The 6599-nt window shown below is 38.3% G+C and overlaps 2 long non-coding RNA genes across 3 annotated transcripts; both read left to right on the top strand.

Annotated features, from left to right (window-relative positions):
- Nucleotides 1-205: 205 nt before the first annotated feature.
- LOC107469939 (uncharacterized) lies at nt 206-2285 on the top strand. 2 transcript variants are annotated; one of them, XR_001588278.3, is made up of 6 exons: nt 206-700; nt 997-1055; nt 1556-1665; nt 1748-1822; nt 1906-1974; nt 2077-2285. It is a non-coding gene; the product is annotated as an uncharacterized LOC107469939 (long non-coding RNA). The 2 variants fall into 2 exon arrangements; XR_008004149.1 differs by lacking the exon at nt 206-700 and having other exon boundaries at nt 826-1055; nt 2077-2275.
- A 1534-nt stretch (nt 2286-3819) lies between these two features.
- On the top strand, nt 3820-4296 carry LOC110276149 (uncharacterized). Its single transcript, XR_002368640.2, has 2 exons — nt 3820-3914; nt 4054-4296. It is a non-coding gene; the product is annotated as an uncharacterized LOC110276149 (long non-coding RNA).
- Nucleotides 4297-6599: the final 2303 nt, after the last annotated feature.

Below are 6599 nucleotides of genomic sequence, written 5' to 3'. Positions count from 1 at the left end.
AAAGCGTGACCATAGAGGGAAATTGGCACGCTTTTGAAACGTGGCAAAATGATTTCGTTATCGTTACATTTTAAAGCGTGGCCGTTTCCTCTAAATCTTTTGGCACGCTTTATAAGCGTGGCCACAAAGTTCAAAATAAAAAAAGATTCCACCCCTCTTAGTTCGAAACAAATAGTTTACACAACAAACCCCCTAAGGCCCTGACAACACTTCTTCCTTTCTTCGAAACACACCCTCCTCTTCTTTGAAACAATGCCTTAAAAGCGAAAACCTTAACACAGAGCTCATCACCCTAACGGCGGCGGCGCTCTTCACCTAACATAGAGCTCATCGCCGGTGCTCTCACTCTCTCCCCTAATAACACTCGTTGGTCAACCTCGTTCCAACCCTCTCTAGCAATCCCTCCGTAGGTGCCACCTCTGCCGGTGTTCCCTGCATCGGCGCTCCTTCCGTCTCTCCTGTAAACACCTATCCCTCCTGCGGCGGTGACTCACTCTGGTAAGGCCTCCCTCGGCGCTCACTCTCTGTCGCAAACCCTCCGTCGACGCTCTCTCTCGCAAACCCTCAATCGTCACTCCTCCCTCCATGGTTTGGCACCCGCCGCGTTGCCGTCTCCCTCTCTGAAGTCGTCGCACCGCCGTCTCCACCTCCGTCACTCGTCGCACCTCCGTCAGCCACGTTCAGCGTTCGCAGCACCGTGGTAAATTATCTCTTCAAAATTTTTTTGATCTGATTATTTGTTTTTGAATTTGATTTTTTTGTTTTGATTTTCTTGGTTCATTTTTTTCTGATATTTCTAAATTTATATTTTTTCTAATCTGATATTTGGTTTAGGGTTTTTTGCTATAGAGTAACTTTAGTTAGGTAGGTTATATGCTATTATTTTTGCTATAGAGTAACATGGTAGGGGTACCTTTCCCTGCTTGATTTGTTACGAAGACTGTTTAATATATTTCAATACTTAAATATATTTAATATTTAATATCCAACTTGCAGGACATTCAAGAGGCTCATGGGGCAAATAGTTCCTGTATTTGGTGTTGATTGTGCATCAGGTTCGTCTTTTGTCCTTGCCCTAACCTATTGATGTCTGGAATCCTATATTGTATCTTTATTTATTCAAGATTTAATTAAGGGTCTTGGTAACAAGTGTTAAGGCACTTGCTAAGAATACTATAAGAACAAGTAAATGTTAATTTTTTTTTAATTTTTCTATGCACTTAATGCAAACCAAAACTTTTCTATTTTCTCTCTTAACCAATGCCCATAGGAAACTCTTAAGTTAAATCTTTTAAATTAATTTGTAAGGCTCTAATTGTATAGTTTCATCAAATTTTTAAGGCTTAATTACGCCAGTCCTTCTCAACAGCTGTTAAACATTCTGAATTTCTGATAATTGAGTCTTTTGTTGTTAGCAGTCCCTGCCTATTGATGTAGAGAATGAATTATACTCTATTTTGAACTTAATCTTGTAGTAATATGTTGCCTAAGTTAGTTTTATATTGGCCTTAATACATGTTACTTGTCTAACTTTTTTCCATCCATTGGTTATTAGGAGATACGTTTACTGATGGATCAGTTAAATACACAATGACTTCCATAAATGTTCCTGAACCTGTAATGTCATTAGCTATATAGCCAGTTTCAAAAGATTCTGGAGGGCAAGTAAGTAGTTTCTTTATGTAACACACTGACCACCCTGTCCCAGCTTATCAAGTATTTGATTTTCTTGGTATATCACTTGTAGTTTTCAAAAGCTTTGAATCGCTTCCAGAAAGAGGATCCTACATTCCGTGTTGGTTTAGACCCAGAGAGTGGGCAGGTAATGTTCTATTCTATTTATCTAGATCATAAAAGTGGCAAATTTGTTGTACTTGCAATGACATAGTTTACCCTTGTTGTTAGACTATCATTTCTGGCATGGGAGAACTACATTTAGATATTTATGTTGAACGTATTCGGAGAGAGTATAAGGTACCTATTCCTTTCCCATGCATTAATGTTGTTAATCCTTGCTGATACTGGTTTTATATTTCCTGCTTCTGGAGTTTCATTATTATGTTCCTCCTTGTTAAGGTTGATGCAACTGTTGGAAAGCCCCGTGTAAACTTCAGAGAAACTGTTACACAACGTGCTGATTTTGATTATTTACACAAGAAGCAATCTGGAGGGCAAGGTCAATATGGACGGGTAATCGGGTATGTATTGGTAATTTTTTATATTAGTTACCATACATAAGAAATTTTTTTATTAAAATCAGATTAGACGTGGATTGCCTGAGAGTGGCACTTTGCACTATGATCGTCATGCACTAATTATTATTATTATTATTATTATTATTATTATTATTATTTGTATCCCACTAATTTACATCTCACATTTACAATATCAATAATCAAGATTTGGATTTGTTTCTCATGAAAGTGTTAGATATAAAATCATGTCGCTGACCAACAATTTAAGTTCATGGGAAAGATGGTTCAAATCATGGTATATTACTGTACCAGAACCTATTCTATGGTTGTTTTTGGGTCACCCCAAAATGTCTAGTCAACCAAATAGTAAGTCTTTGTCCAGTCTTGAGCATGAGAAGGTATATTATAGTTCCACATGTCCTAAGGATAAGGTGTAGTAGAAGCCTTTACAAGTCTAGGGCGACCCTCTCCCTTGAGCTATTTTTTAAAGTTTAGTTAGAGTGACTGAGTTTCAATAATGGTATAAGAGCTTCTATGACTAGACAGAGGGTTCAATCCTTCTTGTCTCTCAATTATTCTTAATAAAAGCTGCATCCCAAGATAGGATGGACCTGTGCATTGTCCATTCTTCAAACTCGAAAAGAATAAGACATTCGTGTGAAGGGGGCTGTTTGATATTAAACCATTCTTTTGTGTTTTACCTTTATCCAATTACAATAATTACAACTTTAGGAGAGATACTTAATGACAAACTGTTAGCATCAAAGATATAACTCCAAAAAATGTTTAATTGCAATTACAATTTTCAATACCCTATGGTTGGAGCATAGAAATCATGTGAACCAACCTTGCAAGAAATATAATGACTGTGGCTCACTCTTGATTAACTTTCTCTCAAACAACAGCATGTTTAAATATGCATAGACCTTGCATGCAAGGCAAGATTAGGGAGTAGGCACTGTTTGAAGAACTGTTTGATCATTACGAGATTCTTTAATTATTTTTCCCTAAGTTTTAACTTACTGAATATTATGCAATATTACAAGATAAATATGCCATTGTAGTGTGTAATTATATATTTTTTGTATTAGGCTCAATAAGTACTTTCTAAAAGATAAAAAAAGTAACTTATATTAATCTTACAGCAAATTGTTTATTCATAAATTACTTTTTGAGAAGTTCCTTTTAATATAAGCGCTTGACAAAAGAGGCATTTTTGTCCATGTTAGTTTTTAAACAAATGTATCTCATTTTATATTCTTTTCTGTGTAGTTAGAAATAAAATTAAGTTGATGTATTATTAAAAAAATTTAAAGTTAGTCAAGAAAGTTTTGTTAAATAAAAGGTGTTGTGAATTAATAAACGAAGAAAGTATACATCGTGATTTTCAAACAATGTCATCCAAACTAAATGCATGTCTCTTAGGAACAGAAAATTGCTGGTATTCTCCTGATTTTGGAGCTCCATTACTATAAATATATCTTGAAATTATTAGAATTCTGAAAAACAATGTTGACCATTTAGAATGGTAACATCTATGTGTTCTCCAAGAAAAGAAAAATTATTGTGTATCTTTTGTTTACAGGACTGTTTTAGCTTGGCTTTCTATTATTGCGCACCGCAACAAAGACAAGAAGGCAGGGGGGAAACTGATCACTGTGGCTGATGTTGTGAAGGAACACTGGGCAACTTATGGATTCTTTTCTAGATATGACTGAGGTAGGTGTCATCATGGTTGCAATTGAAGTTTCATTTGTAACATGATCTTGGCATTTCAGTTTTATCTTTTGATTTTCTTTGTAAAATGAGCATGGTTAAGTGTAATGGTTTATTTTACACATCCATCTCCTTCATGTAGGAATGTGAATCTGAAGGTGCCAATAAAATGGTAGCATATCTACGAGAGACTGCATCAAAGAGCAAGATTGGCGATAAGTTCTAATGATAATTTTGATAGTTCTAATGATCTCCTAAGTTCTAACGGTGAACTTATTTTGTCCTAATTCAATTATTAGTTTTGTTAAAGTATTGTAATTTTTTAATTACAATTTTAGCATGTAAATAATTCATGTAAATCAATAAAAAATCAATTTTTTATACATTCTAATTTTCTCTTTTTTATTTAATTTGACAAAGGAATAGGCCACGCTTTGAAAACGTGGCAAAAGATTTTAGCTGGCAAGCCACGCTTTTGAGGTGTGTTATCGGCACCCTTCAAAAGCGTGGTGATATGTACATTTTTTGGTACGCTTTTAAAGCGTAGCTATAGGTTAATAGATATGGCCATGTTTTTTAAGCGTGCCAACAGATGAAAGCGTGCCAATAGAAAAAACGTGCCGATAGATCCATAAAAGCGTGGCGATAGAGCAACCGGCACGCTGGCGGACGTGACCCTTTTAAAAGCGTGCCGATAGCTCAAAAAGCGTGGCGAAAAGCTATTTTACACTTTTCGGCACGCTTTTTTACACTTTTCGGTACGCTTTTAAAGCGTGGCAGAAAGCTTATTTTCTTGTAGTGGTTAGTGACAAATGTGAGTGTCACTAACATTGGCATTGTCCCCTTTCCACGTTAGAGTTCACGTTAACTAAGTTAACGTGACTCTTAACGTGGCTAATTGCCAGTTTGTAGCATTAGTGGTATTCACCTTTACCACTAACGCTGGAGCTCCCTTTTTTCTACATTAACTACCACGTTAATGTAGTTAACGTGGCAATTAACGTGGGGTTATGATGGCTTCGCAGGCGTTATTGGCAATCACTTTTCTCATTAATGTTGCAAGCTCATTCCCATTCCATGTTAGTGGTCACATTAACTAGATTAACATGGCTGCTAAAGTGGCTTCTTCTTACTCCCTTTGTCCTGAAATCAAGCAAATAAAGTGCAATCAAAGCTCTAGCCCAAGTCATGAAGTTATGCATCATCAATTTGTCATTCAATCATTGCAAAATCCTTATGAAATCATGTAAAATTTACAATAGTTGCTTGAATCAGGGTGTAAATGAAATTTCATCCAAAACTTGCTTATTTCCTAAGAAATTGCATGAAACTACCCTAAAACAGTAAAGAAAAGGTCAGTGAAACTGGCCTAGATGCCCTGGCATCACACAACAATTAAAAATATTTTCTAATCATAACCAAAAAGCTAAAACAACTATGTAGAGAAAATCCAACTAAAAAATATGAGATGTATCTAATCTAAGGTACAAAATGCAACAACTAGAATAAAAGTATCCACAATACTAGTATATACAATAATCTAAAAAGTGGAAAATAAAGCAAAGTCACATAAACTAAGAAATAAATGTCCGAAAATATTCACCCAAAATAGCTACCCACCGACGGCGATGACGGTGACCTCCCCACACTTAGAATGAAGCATCATCCTCGATGCTACTGCTCGGGCTCCGAATGAGGGTCAACAGTCGCATCTGGCTGCTGGGTCTCAGGCTATGGCTCCTCTGAGGGCTGATGCGCCTCCGGGATAGCCTGTGTCTGTGAAGGTGCCTCTGGCCGAGCCTGCTCCTCCTCATGATCCTCCTCAGATGAAGAAAGGTCGGGAAGAGGGGGTAACTCAACGTCCAGTGCAACAAACATCTGATCCACTCTATCAAGGCGTCGCATGATGCGACGCTCACTACGCTCCATGAAGCGGAAGAGACGCTGCACCAAAAGATAGGTCAGTTGGGGTGCTGGTGGTGGTGGTGCTAAAGGTGCTGCTGATATTGAGGGTCCTGTGGTAGCTGAGGAAGAAGAAGGTCCAGCTGCTGCTTTTCTGGCTCGGGCTCTAGATGGACACCGGGATGGAGGCTTCTCATTCACCCATGTCCCCTATGGAATAAAGTCCTCCTTGCCGTCGACTGGGGGTAGTGGTGACACGTCATCTGCTCTCCAAGGGGCACCGGCTATCTCAGCCATCCTGGTGACCAAAGTCGGTAATGGAAGTATGCCACAGACATGGGCTTGCCACATGTATCTCCTGATCAACCGGGGAAGTACACCTCCTTCTCCTCCGTAACATATCTGATCAGGACGAGCATGTCCACCGAAATCTCAGTAAAATGTGTGGTAGGCATGATGTAGTGGGAAAAGATCTGCTGCCATGTCCTAACCTCTCTCGACAAATGAGCAAACAGTATCCTCTTGGGTTTCTTATTTTCGGCATCCATCACCCAAGGGGCGTTCGAGGTGGCAATAACACACCTCAAGGCCTCACAATCCAAAGTCATACAATGCAATTCCACCTCTGCCTGCTCATAGGCATCTGTGGCACCGGTCTTAGGCAGACAATGGAGTGCATCCTCAATAGCAGCCTCTGTAACCAATATCTATCCGCCTTGTAGGTAAATTGAATCAAGGGTCGCTCTAAAGAAATTACAATAAAACTCCTTGACCCATGATTTGTTT

This window comes from Arachis duranensis, chromosome 10, assembly GCF_000817695.3.
Source record: "Arachis duranensis cultivar V14167 chromosome 10, aradu.V14167.gnm2.J7QH, whole genome shotgun sequence".
Taxonomy (NCBI): domain Eukaryota; kingdom Viridiplantae; phylum Streptophyta; class Magnoliopsida; order Fabales; family Fabaceae; genus Arachis; species Arachis duranensis.
Note: the sequence above shows the minus strand (reverse complement) of the source record. Positions and strands in the feature narration are given on the sequence as shown.